General features: G+C 40.0%; 1 long non-coding RNA gene across 1 annotated transcript in view; it reads right to left on the minus strand.

Annotated features, from left to right (window-relative positions):
* Positions 1-17,330, minus strand: part of LOC309613479 — a 28,278-nt gene extending 10,948 nt beyond the window's left edge. Inside the window, exons 1-2 of the long non-coding RNA XR_014235753.1 lie at positions 8,931-17,330; positions 150-8,602 (exon numbers count right to left, since the gene is read on the minus strand). This is a non-coding gene — a long non-coding RNA (uncharacterized lncRNA). The remainder of the gene's footprint in view (positions 1-149; positions 8,603-8,930) is intronic.
* Positions 17,331-22,444: the final 5,114 nt, after the last annotated feature.

Consider the following 22,444-nt stretch of genomic DNA (forward strand, 5'->3'; position numbering starts at 1 on the left):
AGAGGCCCGCGCACCGTGATGAAGAGTGGCCCCCGCTTGCCGCAACTATAGAAAGCCCTCGCACAGAAACGAGGACCCAACACAGCCAAAAATAAATAAATTAATTAATTTAAAAAAAAAAAGTTAAAAAAAAAAAAAATGCCCCATACGCTGTGGTTTTGGTGGCTGAAGAACTTGGACATTTCCCATCTCCCCACCCCTGCTCTCAAAGAACCACAACATCTTATGCCTTTCTACACTCACATTTGCTTCCTTCCAGGCTAAATTCCTTTGAAGTTAATGGGTACAGTGGATGGGGAGATGTGGGGAAGGAGTGGAATCTGTCCCACACTTCTTCAATTTCCATTAAATTACATGGGTCTTGAAAGATAAAAGGAAAAGGTCTGGGGGCAAAACACATTTTAGGTTTCATTGAACCACATTTTGGGTTTCCTATTCCAGGGCTTGGGCATTGCATTCATTCAGCCAGACTGTGAAGCAAACCATTTCAAGGCTGGAATCAGTCGTGTAGAATCTGGGACCCACAAGACCAAAGTCAGGGATTGTGAGTCTCCCTTCATCACGGAGGAATGTGGCAATTGCATTTTATGAGTGTTTCCATTTTTATGAGATTAGAAATTTACCATCAGTGAGATAGGAATAGAATTAAACCTGTCTGCCTGTCTTCTTTCTTTCCTTCCCTCCCTCCTTGCTTTGCTTTTCTTTCTTCAATAAACATTTATTAAATGGTGACGATAGAGCATTGTTTTAGGCTCAAAGATAGATGATGTTTTATAGTAGTCAAAGCAGTTTTGCATTTTACTGTTATCTGTTCCTCACAACCACTCTCCACAAGGCAGTCCAGGTATTGTTATCTTCACTTTTCAGACAGGAAACTTGGAATCAGAATAGTTGTATGTTGCTTAAAGTTATATAGCCAGTTAGTTATATACTTGAGACTAGAAGCCCAGTCTCCTGATTTACTAAACTTAGTGAGAGTAGCAAAGGGAATTTTGCAAAAATGATCTATATGCTTTAGGAAAAATTTACTACAAAGTCTAAGCATGTAATGAGGAGGAGATGATAGGCAAATAAGTCTTGTAACTGGATTGACCAGCTGTATGAGATTTCCCTGGGTTTGGTTTTTTCACCTGTAAAATGGGATTGCAAGATGAAATAAGTGGTTTTCAAACTTTGTTTTTTTAACAGCTAAAACATATTTTCAAATGAAACCTTGATATGTAAAACAGATTAAAATGGGTCTGCTTTTATTGAAATGACAGCAAGGACCCCAAAAGAACCCTAATTGGTTCCTTGCCCTATTACCCTCATTTTACCTCCAGTGGCCATTTAGACACATGTGCATCTTAGGATTCTGCAGAGCACAGTATGAAATCCCCTGGGCTACATCTTCCTGACCTAAGGTTCTGTGTTTCTAGTTATGATCATCTCTTGTCTGGTATGCACATTGCTTTCAGATCCATAATTTCACGTTACAGTTGAGGAAACTGAGAGAATGAACAGTTAAGCAACTTTCCCAAGATGATTCAACTAACACAACAGGGCTCCAATACCTAGATCCTAGATTTCTTTGAGCTGGCTCCAATGAATCTGAAAGTTCCTGCTACAGAAAGGTACTCCTGTACAGTAGATGTGGTGTGTGGGGCCTAAGGCCTTAGGGAGTTGGTCAGCTTACCCTTTCTGCTCTGCAAGGGAAAAGGCTCTCTGTGTTATTCCCCGTGGAGCAGCATGCCATGCCAGCCTGTCCCATAACCCTATTTGAGGCATTATATATTGGGTTGGTCAAAAAGTTGGTTCAGGTTTTTCCCGAACATGAAAAACCTGAACGAACTTTTTGGCCAGCCCAATATAAATCAACAGAAAAAAGATTTGGACCCTTATATCAGGCTTGAACCATATGGTTATGACAGAGTAGAGAAGGTGGGATGGAGGGATTCATTCACTAATTCATTCCTTCGTTTGTTCATTCAACAACATGCTTTGTGTTGGTTACTCAACTCTAGATACTGGCAATACGGAAGTAGGCACAAGAAATATGGTGCCTGCCTCAAGCTTACAGTCCAGTGGTAGAAATAAAGCATTAATCAAATTATTATTTGTGAAAGAATGAATCAGTAAGTGATAAGAAGGAAAGATACTGTTTCTGTGAGAATATAAAACACTTAAATATGAGAGATCAGAAAAAGCCTCCCTGAGGAGGTGGGATATGAGAAGAGATGCAAAGGAAGAGGGTGAATTAAGGATTGAGATAGAAAGTGGTACAGGAAGAGGAAACAGCAGGCATATGGAAGGAGATGAGTGTGGCTGGACTGGGCAACAAGCTGTGGATGGCATGAGATGGGCTGGGGAGACCGTCAGGGTCCAACCCACTGGGTGCCTGGCAGGCTATGTGAATTGTCTGGATTTCATACTCAATGTAGTGGAAACCACCAAAGGGTTATAAACAGGGGGTGAGAGGATCAGATCAGATTTTTAAAATTTCACCCTGGCTGCTGCATGGAGAATGGGGCACAGGCCTGAAATATTTTGGATCCTTCTTGCTTTAAAAATTATCAAAAACCACCAGGCAGTCAAATAGGATCTAATCTAAGATTTGATGAACACATAATGAAAGCAAACTTTTTGTACTTCGGGGGTTAACATATGTGTATGTAATTGAAAAAATAGACCCTATTTTAAATCTGGGTTCATTATCTGTGTGACATCAGACTAATTATTTCACTTCTCTGTACTTCAGTTTCTTCATCTGCCAAAAGGTAACGATATCTACTTTACAGAAGTGTTGTAATTTAAAAGCAATGTTTTAAAAGGGCAAGACACCCCACACAGAATATTCATTCAATACATACTAGTGATTTACATATAATTTAAATTTTAGGTTGTAAGCTGATAATTCCTTAGTTTATAAATGAATTAAAGGGCTGCCTGACGCCCAGATATTAACATAAGAAAACTAAACAGATGATTAAAAATTGCTTATTGACCTGAACAATGACAGTTGATATTACATATATTAACGGGTGCTTAATTGCCATTTCCTGCCCGAGGAACACGTTCCCAGAAGCAATCTGCTCCAGTGGGTTCCTGAGGCTGTACAGGTGGAGTCCTCCTTGAATGCCTCACCTAGAAGTGGCAAGTGCATATTTTGGCAATCTGAGCCCAAAATGCCCCAACATTTTCAGCAAGCTTCAGAGCCAGAGCCTCTTTTGCAAAAACAACCAATTTAGTTTAAAGCTAGAAGCTGTGCTGACCCAGAGGAAAGACAGCCAATACTCCTTTGGCAGCTGGAGTACACATCCAGTCAAAGCCAAAAGACTATAGCCCCATCCACAAAGAGGTGTAACCATTGCATCTTAGCTCCTCCAGGAAGGATGCTCTTAGTACCCTACCTGGGTCCTCTTTACGAGGCCAACACAACCATCCGCTGGTTCTGTGACTGTTTGCTAACAGCTCAGAGCTGTCCCCTTCCCTGGAGAAATGCCCTTGGATCCTAGGACATTATGCCCCCTCATACCCTGGGGTACTACTACAGAAAATGAATGATTGACATGGGGCTGCGGAAGGCTGGCCCCTTGCCTGAAGATGGGGCTAACTCTGTAGTGTAATTCATGCTCCAGAGTTCACCATAGGATCAGGCTGAAGCTAGTTTTCAGTTGAGAGCACACCCTTGGCTCCCCACCCCTGCCCCCTGCCTACTTGGTCCTCACATTCCCTTTCTCCTGAGACTAAGCCCTTCAATAAATCATTTGCATGAGAATCTCCATATTAGACTGTTTCTAGGGAACTCAATCATGTTTAAAGCGTTGAATTATTTCTTGAGAGCCTATCATGGAGTCATAGTTAAAAACAAGAGCTGCTGGGCAAGACAGATCTGAGTTTAGATCCAAGCTCCGTCACTGACTGGCTGTGTGAGCTCGGAATATTTCCTTACCTCTCTAAGTATCAATTTTCCCATGGGGAAAAATGAGACAAGTGGCTCTACCTCAAAGTACTATTGTAAGAGTAACAGTTTGAAAAGTGCTCGGCCTTTGAAATTCTCTATCAGATTGCCCTGTACACAATACAATTGCTCAGTAAATATTTGTTCATTTATTTAATAAACTCTAACTTATCATTTGTTTTATGCCAGGAACTGTATTTGGACTGGAGACCAATTCTAGGTGGATCAAAAAATATTATGGGAACGTGAGGTGACACTGAGGAAGGGTGACCAACTATGCTTGGGGGACATGGGAATGATAGTTAAGAGGAAACCAGGTAAATATTTTTGTTTCTGCATGATCATATACTTTCTCAACAAAAACTTACTTGCGGCCTGGGTAAAGGATGACTGACTAGCCACCATAAAATAGTGAGATAATCCAGAGAGAGTTGGAGGTTTATCTCAACTGGATCTAGGTGTTTAAGTTTCAAAGGAGGATACAACCAGGAACCATTTGGTTACATTCCAAAGGGTTGTAACAACTTTGAGACCTTTTCCAGAGAGTTATTTGTTTATACTAATAAAGTTTTCTCTCCCTCTCTCAAAAGAAAAGCAGGGAAACTGTGCAGTGGTTCCTATACGAGTTCCCGGATTCATAATTTTGGGATTCCTCTCTCTATACATGCAGTGTGACATTTGCTCTCATCACCTTGCCCTAAGGAGAAGAAGGGGGCAAAAGGAACCAATACAGTTATTGCTGTAAATAATAGTAAGCCTAGTATTTGATCCACAAACCTAATGCTTGCTTTCAGAATAAAATAAATATGCATACTCAAAATTCATCAGTAGTATAAGTTATTAGATTACAAAATCACAAGTGGATTATTGATATAAGTCATGAAGAATGAACAGGTGAGAGTGAAGAAAGATATTCCAGTCAGAGGAAGCAAAATGAGCTAAAAGGCAGATACATGAAAATAATATATAAGCATTTCAAGTACTTATTTAGGATTTGTGTTTATTCCCCATTATGCATGACCCATCTCCCTTTTGCTCTTTTAAAGTAATAGTGTTTGGCCATCATTAGTGATGTCTCTATGGTATCCTATTTTAGAGAGAAAAATATTAAGCAAATATCAACATTATGTCTTGAGGTGATATGTTATAGAGGGCAGAATATTTTTTTCTTAAGTGTTGAAAGCAATGTGAATTGAAATAGAGAAGCTTTGGTTGTTCAGGGGGCATTAAAAACCAGCAAGGTGCCAACCTGTACACATGCATGGACTGGAGCGAGTTGGTCCACACAGCCCCAATAGAGGGAGATTACCATCTGTAGAAACAAAGAAAGTGATTCAGAGGAGAAAAATCAGGGAGCATGCAGAACGCCAGGATTGAAGAAACCCCATTTCTGTCTGGTGTCATTTTTCTCCATTCCAGTCCTAATTGTAGCGGCCCAGGGCTAGGGATTCTCAGGGGATATTTCTGTGGTTAAGAGGTTTGAGCTTATTTAATACCATATTTGGAAAGCTTTCTAAAGTTGATTTTAAATGAAAAAAACATTAACTTAATGACATAAGAAGACAGACTTTACTCTTCAAATAATATCATTTTTGGAAGTATGCAAAACATATACAGAGTTATGATGTTGGCAGGCACAATCATAGAGATGCCAGAAGAAAGTCTCTTACCTGCAGTAATAATAATAATACCTTTCATCTCAGTAGCACTTACAGTGTGAAAATATTGCCACATACATGGCCTCATTGGTTTCTCCCACAGTCTTTTGAGGAAGGCAACCTGAAATTATGAGAAAAATAGGAGTTTTGGAATGAGACAGACCTGGGTTCAAATCCACGCTCTTCTCCTGCTGTTAGCTTCAGCAAATTTCCTCACCTCTCTGGGGCTCAATTATTCATAAAGATAGGAAAACCAGTACCTTGCAGTCAGTTGGAAGATTAGACCATAAATGCAGCTATCACCCAAAATAGGTCAGCATAATAGGTTCTTAATAACTTGATGTTTTGTTAGGTGCCGGTGGATTATAATAGGCTTTTTTAATATCTTTTTTTCTGGAGAGAAAATTAAAACTTAAAAGAGATAAATGATAATACCAAGGTCTTCAAATAGAAAACAAATGAGTTTAAAAACAAGCTGTTATATCCTCAAGACAAATCCTACCCATGACACTTTGCTGCTAAACATTCCTGGTTGTGTCTACTTTTTGAGCAACTCATTTGAGGGTAAAGAAAGTGAGTTTGTAAGGTTAACCTGTGGAATGTTCGATAAATCTCTCCCTCCCAGAGATATTCACATCTTAGTCCCCAGACCCTGTGAAGATGTTACCTTACATGGCAGAATATACTTTGCAAGTGTAAGTTTAGGATCTTGAGATGGGGTGTTATCCTGAACTATTGGGTGGGCCAGATATAATCACAAGGATACTTATAAGAGGAAAGCAGGAGGTAAAAGAGGATATGGGCTGCTATGCTTCTGGCTTTGATGGGGCCACAAGCCAAGGAATGTAGGCAGCCTCTAATATTGGAAAAGGAAAGGGAACAGATTTTCTTCTAAGTCTCCAGAAGAAACATTTTAGACTTCTGACCTCTAGAACTATAAGATAAAAAATTTGTGTTGTTTTAAGTCACTAAATTTATGGTAATCTGTTACAGCAGCAATAGAAACTTTTAAGCTGGGGAGTAGTGGGGAGAAGTGGACTTTCTGAATCTAATCTGCACATATATCAATATTATTAGTGGTGATGTTTCAAAAGTAAATGCCTGATACTGCCTCTTCCTGCCACTTTTCAACACAATTCCAGGGAAATAGCATTGCATATAAGACTCTCATTTCTCTCAACTGTAAAATGTAAACAGTTATAATGGGTGTTAGAAAACTAAATGAGATAACATAAGTTAAAATACTTTACGAATTATGATACACTATATTAAAGCCTGTCATTATTACATATGTGACATTTAGAGTTAATAAAATGTTCAATATTAACAATCTAGCTGGTTTAGCTCTGGGTTAGAATCCTAGAGATAAATTTACATCAGAGAGGGAGATTTTTAGTTACCGTAAAGAAATGTTTTAAGATGTTTCTTTCTCATGCTTCAGTAGGAGCACCTAGGCATGTGTAACTCCAAAAATATTGAAGTGATTGTTAGAATTATAGAATCATAGGATCTCACAGTTGGAGTGAACTTTAAAGGACGCTGGATATAATCATTTGGTGAATGCCTACATCCTTTGTTAGGCATTCTGACAAAAGGGGTAACAAGACTTCTCATTTGTGTAGCATGTTTGAAAAATCTATTGCTCTTTCACTCACACTAGATTGAATCTCACCACAACACTTTGAAATAGTTGGGTCCATATCAATGGCCTCTTTTTATAAGAAGAGGTACATTTAGAGAAGATAATGCTTCTTGCCAAAGGCTACACAGTCGGTTAAAGTAATTTCACGCCATTTCTGGGTAAATCCTTTTGAGGTCTGGTTTAAGTGTGTTTCATGTAAGCCTAGGGTTCTAAATGAGAGCTGGGTACTGTGTTGGGGCTGGAAATTAACGCTAAGAAAAACAGGCATAGTCCTTATCATCATGGAACCCACAGTTCAGTGGACAAGAGAGATAATTAAGCAAATGCAGTACCATCTGGTGATTGCAGGTGAATGGACCAGCACATGACGTGTGGGATAGCATGGGAGCAAAGTCTTGACACGTGAAATTTTGGCTCTGAGTCCAGGTTTTGTTTCTCTATGTGGCCTCTTCTGGATGGTAACTAATTTGCCAACTTAACCAGGACGGACCTGTCTTTGAACGTCATTTGCCTGTTTCCCCCTTCTTCCTGAGACTGTGTGCAGTGAAAGCTAAATGAATGGCAGAGGCAGTCAAGACCAAGGCTAATTTTGCCAAAATTCAAAAATCACTCCAAAGAATCCTACTGTAGATAAGGATCCTAAAGCTATTTAGAGATCCTTAGTAATAATGCATTCCTTGTAACTTAAACTTCTTGAAATAACCAAGTCGGAGAAGCTCAAATTCATTCCTGGTATAGATAAAGGGAAAGAGTAGGACTCTAAAAAATTCTAAATTCTATTCTGAGGAATCACTACTTTGTGTGAAGTTATACTATGTAAAAGAGATTAGGAAGGTGATTAATTCCATAAAGTTCAGGCCAGAATTATTATTACTTCAATTAGAATTAGAAGCAAACTATAAATCACAATGTTTCTTGAGTATATTTAAGAACCTGGAAGAGTATTTCATTCTCTTGTGAGTGTGCATGTGTGTGAGAGAGAGAGAGAGACTCAATCAACCATTTTCCTTCACTGTGGGAAATGTGCCTTGTTCCAGTGACATACTTTGCCATACGGGCTTAGAGAAAATGCTTTTTTTCAGGGGTTATTCTGGAATTGGGACTTGTATATCAACATTTCAGTCCCACTTCCCCACCCTCATGTTAACGGAAGAAGCTAAGGAGCAAAAAAGTGCAGATTTTAGTTCCAGGTCAAGGTTTATTTGAAGTATTGACTTGAAGCTGCTTTAGGAGATGAAAAGAAGGAAAGAGAGAGTAGACAGGAAGTAGTTGATTTGAAATACATGAAATTGTATGCTGAGATGAGCATCTCTGAGATCATCTCTGGTATTAATTAACCAACTTATGGGCTTTCCCTAAAACCTCCATCAGGGGGGCTTCCCTGGTGGTGCAGTGGTTGAGAATCTGCCTGCTAATGCAGGGGACACGGGTTCGAGCCCTGGTCTGGGAAGATCCCATATGCCACGGAGCGGCTAGGCCCGTGAGCCACAATTACTGAGCCTGCGCGTCTGGAGCCTGTGCTCTGCAACAAGAGAGGCTACGATAGTGAGAGGCCCGCGCACCGCGATGAAGAGTGGCCCCCGCTTGCCACAACTAGAGAAAGCCCTAGCACAGAAACGAAGACCCAACATAGCAATCAATCAATCTTTAAAAATAATAATAAATCTTAAAAAAAAAAACAAAACAAAACCTCCATCAGGGCACTGGTTTTCACATTTGATCAACACTTCTTCCTTGCATTCCTTCTTCAGCTTCTGAGCATTGTCTTCCCTGGTTCCCTTCCTGTCACCCCGTTTGCTCCTTCTTTGTCTCTTTTGCTAGTTCCTCTTTCTGTCCTTCCTCCTCAAATCTAGTCTTTGGCCCTTAGATAATTTCTTCTCTGCTTGTTCCATAAAAATATTATATACAAAATGCTTTAAAAGTATGAATAAGAATCTGGCGCCAGACTATCCAAATACTGGTTCTACTACTTATCAACTGTGAACAATTGAGAAAGTTACTAATTTCTCAGTCCTTCAATTTCCCCATCTGTAAAACGGGGCACATATCCCTTATAGATTTAATGTGAAGATTAAATGAGATAATACACATGAGTCCTTTAGCACAATGATTACACATGGAAAATACAAAATAAAGATTTATCATCATTGTTGCCATCAACATCAGCATTGTCATCAACATCATCATCCCCATTTTCTTCTCTGGAATAGTGCCACAACCTATAGCTCTAGTCTTGGCCACCATCCTCTCACTTTTCCATCTGTCAGTAGAAGTCCACTGGAATTTCCACTGACATCTTCAAATCCACATACTGAATTCCAAACTCATTCTTTCCTTCAGAAATTCTAATTGGATCTAAATTCCCAGGTGTTTAGGTTCAATAATGACTGGAACCTAGTAATAATTGAGAAATTGCTTCTCATAGTATCTGAATAAATAGGACTATGTATAGGAAATGAGGGAGTGCAGACTTGTCAAGGGAGGATTTGATAGCCACAGGGGATGTGGATGGATAGAAGATACAGTAGTAATTGTGTTGTAAGGGATTTGAATGACTAGTATTTTATTTCTCTATCTGAAGTTCCCCCAGTGCATGTATTATCTGAATTGAGACCACAAGGCAAGGCACAGTGCGGACTAACAATCAGTTTTCTCACAGGTAATTCTCTTTCTTCTGTGGCTTGGGGTGGTTTGCCTCATTTGGAGCCACAATCCTGGGATAGTTGCTGAGATGTTTCTAATTTCTATTCAATGAACTTGGCAAACCTTCTTGGCTCCCAGCATTAGGCAGTAAGCTCAGTACTAGCTCTGACTCATCTAGGACACTAATACCCTAACCCTTTCTTTATTGATATATTTTTGTCTTTTCTCATTTGCTTTTATTGGCCTAAATGTCTTAAAATGATAAATTTGAATGCTTTTTACATATCTATTATTATCTGTCTGTACATATTGAAAACTATGAATTCACACTGATTATTCAAATCCAATCCAACAATAAATGGCCCAATCTATTTTATTACTGTCTGTGTTTGGAACTCTCTTCTCCAACAGTGAGTTATCTGGCTTCCATTATCCTTAGCATATTTTCTTTTTTTTTCAATCAAGCAAGATAAATAATTGTATTTTTTTGAGCAAATGTTTTATTTTTTATGGAGGTAACATTGATTTATAACATTAACTAGAAGAATAATGTTCTACACATGAAACAACATATTTTCTTATTTAATCAATTCATCTGTTGCTACCAGTCTCCCATTGCCATGGACCTCTCCCTCTCCATGCAGAGGTCCTTCTTACCCACGATGGGTTCAACATCCTGTTCTGGGTTTCTGCTGCCTCCCATTCACTTGAATCTTCTCCTTACCCTCACCTTATTCTGACACCTGTATCAGACTCTCCCAGTGTGTGGAAATACTCCTCAGTATGCACAGACTCCAACACTTTCCTTGGCTGTCCTCTCCTCCCATTCTCCTTACTATGCTTGTCTCTAATACCCCAAACCAGGCATCCTTCCCATATGGATGCATTCAGGGTCTGATACTCAGCACTGGACCAACCCTCTGCATGGAGGCTCACCCCACTCAGGCTCTGACACCATGCAAAGCTGACTCTTTAAAGAAACACCCTCCTCATCATGCCTGGGCTCTGACATCACACCCCAGGCTGTACCCTTGCATGTACCCTCACCACATTTGGATTCCAGCTCCCTATTCTGGGTTCCCTCCGATGCATATGTCCTTCCTAGCCTACACGGGCTTGAACACCCTATAGCAGCCTACCCCTCCCCCCAACTGAGATGACTTCTTTACCCTGCTTAACTTCGGACCCTCTACACAAGTCATTCCCAAATGTAGAAGCCATCCTCACCTGGCTCATGCTCTGAATCCCTATGCAGAATCAGCCTCCTCACATGACACCCTCTTCACCCTTTCAGGATTCAACAGCCATCATCAAATACACCCCTCACTCTTCTTGGGCTCAAATCCCCCTCTCTGGGTCACCATGTCAATCTCTTCTTTACCAAGCATATTTATCTTACCTGCTGGGTTCCCAACTCATAGTTACAGGAGTGAACTGTTCAGCAAGGGAAGGAAAGGGAAGGAGGAAGAGAGAAGGAAGTGGAAGCAATCCCAGCACTTCAGATGAATATGGAGTTCTGATCCACCCATGAGCTGTTGAGCTTTAGCTCCTACTTGAGGCCATGGCTTTGAGTCTCCTCCTTGTTTCTTACAGTTAGAGAGGGGAGTACAATCTTAAGCATGCATTATTAAAAGAATTGTTGTATTTTATCTGCCATATTTTTGTGTGTTTTGAATAGAAGCAAAGGCTTCCTGGATCAACATGGTCTCTTGCATTGAATAGAAGATAGTAACGTGAACTGAAATCAAAGAACAGATGAGGAGTTAAGTAGATGAAGTAGGGAAGGAAGACTGTTATAGTCTTCCTTTGAGAGTGGAAAGAAGTAGAAGTTGGGAACACTGTGGTTGAAATAGAGAGTGAAGGGGAGAGTAAGGTTTAGGATAAAGCTGGAGAGGTAGGAAGGACCAGGCCACACAGAACCTAAAAGCAAAGGGAGACAATATCTGATGTTTTGAAGACTTCCTACCAGTCACCTTTTACAAGCAATGGGGTGTCTCTAGCAATGAGGTTTTACCTTGTCCTACCACATAACTAGGCCAATGAAATCTGGCTAAAGCAGTGGCAAACACCTAAGGAAAACTCAGCAGGTATTTGTTTTGTGCCTGATCCTCAGACTTTTGTCTTCAGTTCTCACTTACTCCTGGTTCCTGACTCTGCCTTGTTTCTGGAGCTCAGCAGATTTATGACATTCCAGTACCTTCTCAAATGAACTCCCAGGGCTGGTTTGACTGTCTGCCCCAGTGTTGTGTCTGAAATCTCAGACAAAACCTGTTTCCCAAACCCGCATTCCCATTTTAACTTTGGGTTCCAACCAAGTCCCTTTATGCTTAGACGAAATTTCACTCAACAAATTTCAGCTGGCAAGATGGCCCTATGAAGCAAATGGCATTTTCTGTCAAATCAAGAGGTTTTTGTCATCATTAATAAATGCTTTTAGTATCATATGAGGTTTACCCCCATCAAGATTCTCTATGATGGCAATTATACTGTGTTCATTTGGCTTTTTATGCTAATTTCAACTTCAAGTCATTGATGGTGCCTTTCCAAAAAGCCCTTCTATCTTCTATTTTTTTTCAATCAGAAAGTCTTAGAACTCACAGGGAAATGTGGATCGCGAGTACATTAAATCTCTTCTGAGGACAATTTTAATTAACAAGCATCTATAAATACCCAGTGATGGCTAAAATGCTTGCAGGCTGTGCCATGGTGCATGAATACAATTAATTACAGAAGTAGGGTTTTTTTAAAGAGATATGAAGTTGGAGAATAGAGGAATGACCAAATGTATAGCACCTCAACTGTGTCCATATGTTGAGGTCTTGGGTGGAAAATTCAGATAAAGTTTTCAAAGTGAGATGAAAACTCTTGAAGTGGCTTGTTAAAACCTTCAGAATCCTCAACAGTAGACTGACCTTCCTTCCATAGGGGAGAAAAGTACAATGGATACAATACAAACTGTGAAGTCTAAGAGAGTTTGGTTTTCTGATCCTGGCTGCTAGCTGTGTTATTACAGGTAATAACTTAATTGCTCCAAGTCAGGAAACATATATGTAAAATGTGGAAGAATATTCTAAATGATTAGCAAAAATGCCATGGAGTAGGCACCCAGTGAATATCAGCCTTGTCTCCTTTGTGTGGGTCACAACGAAAAACTCACTTCATCATAAAGTTTAAATCAGTTCTTGAAGGTGTCCTTTGAGAATGGATAAACACTGACTTTGTGTGATTAATTCAATAAAAGGAGAGAAGCCCCTTCAGTTGTCAGTGGCTTTCCCAGTTTTGAGAAACTCTTTTTGCCAAAGAATATATATAAGAAAGATATATTAAGCAACAGAATCTTTACTTCTTCAAACTATTTGCCTGCCCCCCAATCAAGACTCATAGGAGCTGACATGCAGTCATGAAATTAGAAGATAGGATGTAACTGCCCCTGTCATTCCAGTTTGGCACAGCACAAGCCACAGGGCATAATGGTTTCTTTTCCTTCCAAGTGTACAAATTTCTCCTTAAATAACATTCAGGAAACTTTTTTTTTTTTTTTGAGAGCAGGATCTCATGCTTTTTATTTGTTCATTCAATATCATTTAAAATGTTTGTTGTTCTGGATTATAAAAATAACATTTACCCATTTTAGAAAATTTGAAGAACATAGAATATCCTCCAAAAGAATGTAATTAACTAAAATCCTACCAGACAAAAAGCTTTTTCTTGCAAAAGTATTCACTGAATGCCTACTCTGTACCAACACTTTGCTAGGCACTGGGCATCAGTAATAAATTAGACAGATAAAATTGTTGCTTTTGTGGAGTTTGTTTCAGTGGAGAGAGAGAAACTATGTAAATAAAGAAACCAGTCAATTATAAATTGTGATAAAAAGTGTGAAGAGAATAAATAAGGTGGTGTTTTGGAAAGTAATAGTACATTAGATAAGGTATACAGGATGGGGTTCTAAGGTAACTTCCATCTGAGTGAAATCTGAAGATGAGAATGAGACAGCCATAAAAAGAGTCATGGATAGAGCTTCCTGGCTCTATTGTATGCTAGGAGACAGAAAGAAGCTTGGTGGGAAAGAAAAAGGAGGTCAGGTTGAATGGAATGTTATACATGGGGGGGGGGAATGATATAAAGTTATAATGTGGGAAATTAACATTTTGGTATATATCCTTCCAGTGTTTTTTTATATGTAACATTAGGTTGATCATTTGTTCATAATGGTTGTTTTGCTAAAATGACTAAAGGCTTAAGCCAACCCAGTAGAAGCTCCAGAATAAATATTGCCTGTTGAAATTGTCCTTTGTGAGTACAGAAGGATCTGACCTACTATATTCTCCTAATTTGCTCAGTCACTAGATGTGAAGTATCCTGGGAAGAGTGCGACCTTGGATGAGGTGACCCTGTAGTTGAGGAAGACCCTGGGGTTGCTGACAACAGCTGAATGCTGTCTGTTGGTTATATGTAAGCATAGTTTAGAGAATCAGATGAGGCACTATGTAACAAAGTGTGTAATGCTAAAACTTTAGACATATATTAGCTTAATAAATAAAATAGTAATAAAGATATACCCATAGTGTGTTCAGCTTTAAGATTTATTTGGTATCAGCCGAAGATGTATTAGTTAGATTTGCTACCTTACACACAACCCCTAAAAATAGTGATTTTAAAACAGCAATAGCCATTTATTTAGGTCCTAAGTCTATGGCTCAGCAGGGTGGTTCTTCCGGTCTGGGCCAAGCGTGGCTGATACCTGCCTGTGCATCTGCCCTCAGCTGGTGGGTTAGTCAGTAGTTAGATAGTTCAGAATAGCCTTACTCACATATCTAGCAGTTGGCAGGTTGAAGGCTGGAGCGATGTGGTGACTGGACTACATGTCTTTTGTCATCCAGCAGACTAGCTTAAAATGTTCACATGGTGGTGATCACAGAATTCCCAAGAACAGTATAGGGTAAGCCCCAGGGTGCAAGCAAGCACTTTTCAAGTCCCAGCTTGCATCATGTTTGCTAACCTCTCATTGGCCAGAGAAAGTCACAAGGCCAGCCTAGATTTAAAAAGTGGAGAAATAGACTTACCTTATAATGAAAGAAGAACGATTGAGGAGAACCATATTTTGTAATATATCACAAAAGGACTCCTTCAGATGAATATGCACTGGCCAGCTGGATCAGGCAGGATCCCAGCTGGAAGCCATTTCACCATAGATGGTTCCAATGAACGGAATCTAATAAGACTACTTGCAGACATGTGGGCAGGGTTAAAGAAACAAACAAGAGGTATAAGGGACCCAGAGAATAGCAACATCAAGAAACCATTATCACCTCCAGGGCAGAAGGGACAAGGGGAGAAAATGGAAATACTGATCCTAGTGAGATCTGGAGTCCTGATCCCAGTGAGGGCTGGAGTGGGGAGACACCAGTTTTGCCTGGGAAGTGGCACTGAGGCAGAGAAGGGTGGAAGCAGAGAAGAAACACTTTTCTCTTAGAAGTAGAGCCCAATACAGTGATCTGGATACTCTTGATTTATTGAAGGCATGCTTTCAGGAGAAAGAGAGTGTGGGAAGTAGAATGGGGCTGGAGAGGAGTTGAAGGATATGCTGGAGTCTAGATTCACTCTGATCTAGAACATGAGAGTTGATTCCACCTTGAGACACAGGCTGCTATGTCAGCCAGCTAGTGGAAGTTGGGTAACCACTGGGTGGGATGGAAGCTCTTATACTAGATGACTTTTCACTCAGCCAAGGATGAGGCTCTGGAGAAAGGAGCAGCAATGAGTCATGAGAAGCCAATCCTCACAGAGCTCTGTGGGAGCCCTGCCCATGAATGGGATCTGGATGGGGCACCCACAGAGTCCTTCCACACTCTGGTTTCCCTCCAGTGCCTTTCATTGGCTGAACCCAACCGATGCCAGCCAAACATACAGCAGGGATTTGCCTTCGCGTCACACAAATTCCAACACAAAATGTATCCCAGCATCTAGAAATTGAGCTCAGGACAAACTTTGTGTTCAGCCTTGGACACCATACTTTCAGAAGGACTTTGTTATAAACTGGACTGTGATCATAGGAAAAAAAGGAAAATTTAAAACAATGTCCTCAGAGGTATGATAGAAGGAATTAGTGATATTCATCTGGAAGAAGGAAATATTTAAGGGGACAGAAAAGAACTTGTCTTTCTACACCTCACATCCAAGGCTGTCATGTGAGAGAGTGTTCTTGTTCTGTGTGGCCTTTCATGTAAAAGAACTGGGACCAATGAAGGGGAAAAAAAAAAAAAAAAGAACTACAGATTTCTGGTCAATCTTGGGAAGCACATTCTCGCAGTCACAGAAATTTTAAAATGGATCAGGGTACCAGATGAAGAAGTAGGTGTTGCATGCCTAAAGATAGGCAAGTTAGGCTTGGGAGGTTATACAGATGATCCAAATATGAAATATGTGATGGGAGTAGACCAGATTCATGTGCCCTTTCAGGCCTGAGGCTATTATTCTAGTATGGAATCCAATCTATATTATTCTAATATGCAGATAGTAATCGGCATGCATGTGTAGATGTGTGCGGAAGCCAGAGAAGTGCTTGGGTTCAGGAAAGAAGGATGTCTGGAGTTTAGCTTTGCTTTGCCAAGAAGAAAAAGGAAGGAGTTAAAACACAGCACCAATATTTAAAAAAAGGGATTTTGGTGGGAAGATAAAGGGAGGAAAGGGGAGGAAAGACATTTAACTGACCTGGGAAATCCTACTGCTCTCAGATTAACTTAATAGCATCCTCAGTGACTCATCAGAACAGGACCCTATAGCTTATTTATTTAGATTATTTGTCAATATATGAATATAAAAACCGGCTGTCTTAAAATTATGACATATGGCTTTTCCTAATTCTTAAAAATGTATGCTTGTTTCTGGCAACTCTAAATTATAAAAAACTTGCAGATTTTATTTATATTGCTTATGGAAGAATGATAACCTAGAGTTGGACACCTTTAAGATAATTTGGCCCAACCTCCTGTATTAATTAATGTATTTGCTCTACAAACAGTAGCCTAGCCCCTGTTCACACACTTACGTGATAGGGAGATCCATAATGCCTGAGGCAGATTGCTCCAATTTACATTAAGGATGATCTTCCTTCTAGCCGAATTTATCACTCCGGACTCTACCGTCTACTTGAGAATAGCCTTTGTTTCAGTCAGGATGTTTTAGGCTGCAAATAACAGGCAGCCCTTCTCAACATAGCTCAACAATAAAGACAATTATTATTTCCCATAAGAGAAGTCCTGAGGTAGGGCAGGCCCTCCTGGTTATTTCAGTGGTTCAAGAATGTCATCAAGATCCAGATTCTTTCCATCTCTTGGCTCTACCATCCTCAGGGCTGTAACAAGATGTTCTCAGTCTGGTAACAAGATGTTTATCACAGTCCCATGCATCACATCCAGATATAACTATATATAGAAAAAAAGAGTGACTTTTAAAAAAAAATTTTTTTTTTAATTTTTATTTATTTATTTATGGCTGTGTTGTGTCTTCATTTCTGTGCGAGGGCTTTCTCTAGTTGTGGCAAGCGGGGGCCACTCTTCATCGCGGTGCACAGGCCTCTCACTGTCGCGGCCTCTCTTGTTGCAGAGCACAGGCTCCAGACGCGCAGGCTCAGTAATTGTGGCTCACGGGCCCAGCTGCTCCGCGGCATGTGGGATCTTCCCAGACCAGGGCTCGAACCCGTGTCCCCTGCATTGGCAGGCGGATTCTCGACCACTGTGCCACCAGGGAAGCCCCAAAGAGTGACTTTTTATGGATAGAGCAGAATCCTTTCTCAGGAGCAACCCAACAGACTTCCTCTTACATTTCATTTGTCAGAATTAAAATTGCTGCAATTGCCTTAGACCAATCATCTGGGGAAGAAGGGACACAGAGAAATCAAACCTGTGGGCCCTGTTTACTTCTCTTCTAATTCTCCTGTGTCCCTTCACTGTACATAGGTGGGTTTAGGGAAGGAGAGTATGTGTGGAAGGAGGTAAAGGGAAGAATAATTATGTAGGGTCTTTTCCTTCAATTCAAGCATCAAGGGTCACTTGGCACATATTAGGTATGGTGGTGTGGTTTGGACTTTGGCTAATGGAGTTTGACCATTAAAGTTTGATTTCCAGTTCTTCTTTTCACTAGCTGGATGATGTTGGATAAGTCACTTAACCTCTCAATACTTCTCTCTCCTCTTTTGAGAAGTGGAAATAATAACCATACCCATCTCAAAAAAATTGTTCTGGGGATGAATACATAAATGCATGCTAAAGTGCTTAGAATATCAACTGCCATGTTGTAAGTCTTCAGTAAGTACATTATTATTAATAATTGTCTTTGCCTCTATAGAGAACCAGCTTTTAAAAATAACCCCTCTCATCTTTCCTACAAAATAAGGATAATATTACAAGTACATTTCCTCCAGGATGATTTTAAGAGTTAAGTGTATGTAATAACCTGCACTAAGCTCATGTTCAATAAATTGAGTTAGATAGCATGAGGCAGTGGGACAAACGTGAACTTTGAAATACGATGGATTAAAAAGAGTTCGAGGGAATTACCTGGCAGTCCAGTGGTTAAGACTCCATGTGTCCACTGCAGGGGGCACGGGTTCGATCCCTGGTTGGGGAACTAAGATCCCACATGTGGCGTAGCCAAAAGAATAAAAATAAATAAAAATAATTTTTGCTGTACACCTGAAACTAACACAACATTGTAAATCAAATATACTCCAATAAAAATTAAAAAAAAAAAAAAAGAGTTTGAGTCCCAGCTCAGCATCTTATTGGGGGCAAGACACTCCTCTCTGAGGCCAGTCTCCTCATCTTTGAAATGGAGAGAGTGGTTTCTCTTTCAGGCGTGTTCTGAAGGTTGAGTGAAATCATACATCTTAAGCAACTTCCTGATGGTGTGCAGTGGGGCTTATCATATATGCCAGGTGACAGTGCATGTTGGCTCACGCTTATGTAGGTGTCCTATCAACTCATTTTTGCTGAGTGCCTGCCTTAATCAATGGCTTTCCTCTGTGAGAAACTCAAGAAGCAGACGACATGGAACATATGAGCTTGCCGAGGAGGGCTTAACACTAAACTGTGGTGTCAGTTGCTTTGCGGATTCTCTGACTAATATTCCCAAGGAACCCACAACACTATCTACAGGCACCTTTGCACAGATTTTTAAGGACTCTTTATCATGTGCAGGTAATAGTGACTATCAAAAAAATATTTTTATTTCTTCTCTTTTAACATGTCTTCCAGTGTTCTCTCAAATCACAGCCTGAAATGAAATTTAACCCAGTTTCTGCAGGGTTAGGAGCTGTATGAACATGTGATCTTCCAAAGGGACACCATTTTCTACCCCCTTTGGAATACTTCCATGACAGGTTATTTGGGAAGACCTGGGCAGGCCTGAATCCCTGACTACGGCTCCTCCCCCTGCCCACACAGAGACAGGTTCTGGAAGGGGCCCACCTGGTATCCACACAGCTCTCTGCTCCTATTACAGGGCTGTGCACACTCTGGTTTTCTCATCCCCGCATCTTAAAAGCGAAAGAAATGCACTGCAGAGAGCTCAGCTCCTCTGCCTCAAACCAGTTACTGAAGATGGTAAGACAGGAGAGTGGCAGAGCCAGTTACTGAAGATGGTAAGACAGGAGAGTGGCAGAGCCAGAAACAGAAGCCGCCTTGACTCTGCCAAGAACGTGCTCCTGCTGCCAATTGCAACTCTGTGTGTGTAGACAGTCTGTGCAGCAGATGAGGACCTGCTTCCAGTACTGCATCTGCCCAGGGCTCTTTCCCAGTATAGTTTACTGCTCTCCATCCCACCCCTGAGTATATCACCTCCCCATTCCCTCCCAGCCCTCCATGACAGCTTCCTGTCAATTGACTCTTCCCCACAAGTCTTTTTTTTGACAAATCTCAGAGATGCAACAGCTGGTCACCCTTCAAGACTTCCACATGTCTCTGTTGCCACTTATGCAGATTTCTTTCTTCCTCATTGATTTTCTTTCCATTTCTCCTCTTCTGTTCTGTGGGTATCAACTAACAGTTTACATTCTCTTGTATTGCTCAGTTCTCTCTATTTAAAGTCTCTACCTTGTGGCAGCTTCTGCACATATGGACCTTCCAATTATAAAATTATAAGGAACAATAATAGATACCAACTTGTCTCTGTTTACATTCTGTTCTACTGATCAAAAAGTTTTTGCACAAGGGATTGTATTACAACTTCTCTCTGAGGCAAGCACCTGATACAGGGGTTTATTTTTTAATTTTTATGAAAGATTGAATAGTGGCAAAATAATCATTATGACATATATTTAATTAAAAAAAACAAGCATCCATGCACCCACCATCAAACTTACAAGATAGAATATTATCAGCACCTTTGAGTCCCCCAGAACCAGTCCTCCATCTCAGTCCCTCCACCCCAGACATCACAACCATCTGGATATTGGGCTTATCACTCCATCACTTTTCTTTGTAGTTTTACCACATATCATATATCCCTAAATAATATAAAATTTAGTTTTGCTTACTTTGGATGATGGAATATAAATAGAATTTACCGTTTGCATCTTCTCAAACGGTGCTGTTCAATATGATGGCAAGTGGCCACATGTGGTTACTAGCACTTTAAAAATGGCTTGTCCAAGTTGAGATGCCCTGTACATATGCACACCAGATTTTGAGGATTCAGTATCAAAAATGTCATATGTCAATATTTTTATGTTGACTACATGTTGAAATAATAACTGTGGATATATTAGGTTGAATGAAATATATGGTTAAAATTAATTTCACCAGTTTCTTGTTTCTAATATGGCTGCTAGAAATTTTAAAATTAAATGTTTCTCACCTATTTTTAGTGGACAGAACTACGCTAGAATTTTTGCTTGCTGCCTTCTTTGTGACAGTCACCCACGTTGGTGTCAACAGCAGTATTCACTGTGTGTTGTATTCCACTTTATTCTTCCATTCTGTGGTTGGTAGACATTTGGATTTGTTCCATTTTTTTCCCCAGTTGTACACAGTATCATTCAAGTAGGCAACTGTTTCTCCAGGGTACTGCTAGGTCCTGGGGTTTGCACCTATTTATCTTACTAGATAACACAAAATGTTTTCCGAAGTGGTTGTGTCATTTTCACTCTTACCAGAAGTATAAGGGAATTATTTTCTTATGTTCCATAGCAGAGGTCAGCAAACTTTTTCCATCAAGAGCCACGTAGTAAATATTTTAGGCTTCAGCACCAAATAGCAAAATTGAGCAACTATTCTCCATGAAAGGTTAATAGTCTTTTTTTACACTTTTCATTAAAACATGTAAAAACCATCTTGACTCATGGGCTGTACAAAGGGAGGTGGCAGGCCAGATTTGACCCATGAGATGGAGTTTGCCAATCCTGCTCTATATCACTGTCAATACTTGATATTGTCAGATTTTAACTTTAGCCAACCTTATGGGTGCAAAATGATGGCTCACTGTGGTTTTAATTTGCATTATCCTGATTACTAAGATGAGCATTCCTTCATTGGTTTATTGGCCTGTCATGTTTCCTTTTCTGTGAAATGCTGGTTTAATTCTATTGCTCATTTTATTGATCTGGTATCATTTTATAGGCAACGAAACTGCACTTGCCTGAGAGAAAAGACTACATGAATGTCCTAAGGTCACATAGTTAGGAAGGAACAGAGAGTGGACCCATGCTCTTTCCTCTAATTATAATGTCTTTCATGTTTCATTAAAAAAAGAGCATAAAAGCAAACTCCAACAGTGTTATAATGATATACACTCTTATTAATACTTATTAAATATATTTAATAATATCTAATGTCTTATTTAAGATATTCATAATGTGTTTTCTTCTTAGCTTCTAATAGATTTCATAATGATAATGAAATCAACTTTTTTTATGACTCAGTTTTGCTTTAGGACCATTGCATTGCTGGGATTGTGTAGCTGATTTTCTCAGTGCTGATTTCAGAGTGTATCATATGTGTTTTTCCTTTCTTCCTAATCAAGAAAACCTAATAATATATAGACAGTACTTTGCTCAGTTGAAAAGCTTGATTTCCCAGACTGTCTTGTGGCTTCTGATGGCTTTATGACATACATGGAAGTCCATTAATCGGGCCTTCTGGAAAAGTTACTGTTCTCCTGATAAGAGGGAATAGATTCAGCTGGCACCAGCCTTAGGTCTTCTTTCTGCTTCTGCTGCAATTTAGCCTCAATGCCCAACAGTGTAAAAGCCATTTTGCAATCATAGAAGCTAGAATGATCCTGGGCTTTCAGTGACTCACTTGAGCATCGGAACCAACCTTGGACTACCTCTTGAGCACCCGAACCAACCTTGGACTACCTCCTGATGTCTTATTACTGGAGAAAAATAAAAACCTCCTACTGCTTAAAAAAGTTACCGTACTCAGGTTTCTGCTAACGTAGCTAAAGCCAGCTTTAATTTATGAATGCAGAAGCACAGAATTACAGAAGGTCTATCTCATGCTTGAATCACTTTTAGTGAATAATTTTTCAGAAAAAGAGGTAAATTCCACAGAAGACACA

Source organism: Balaenoptera borealis (genome assembly GCF_965194805.1).
Source record: "Balaenoptera borealis genome assembly, chromosome: 1".
Classification (NCBI taxonomy): Eukaryota; Metazoa; Chordata; class Mammalia; order Artiodactyla; family Balaenopteridae; genus Balaenoptera; species Balaenoptera borealis.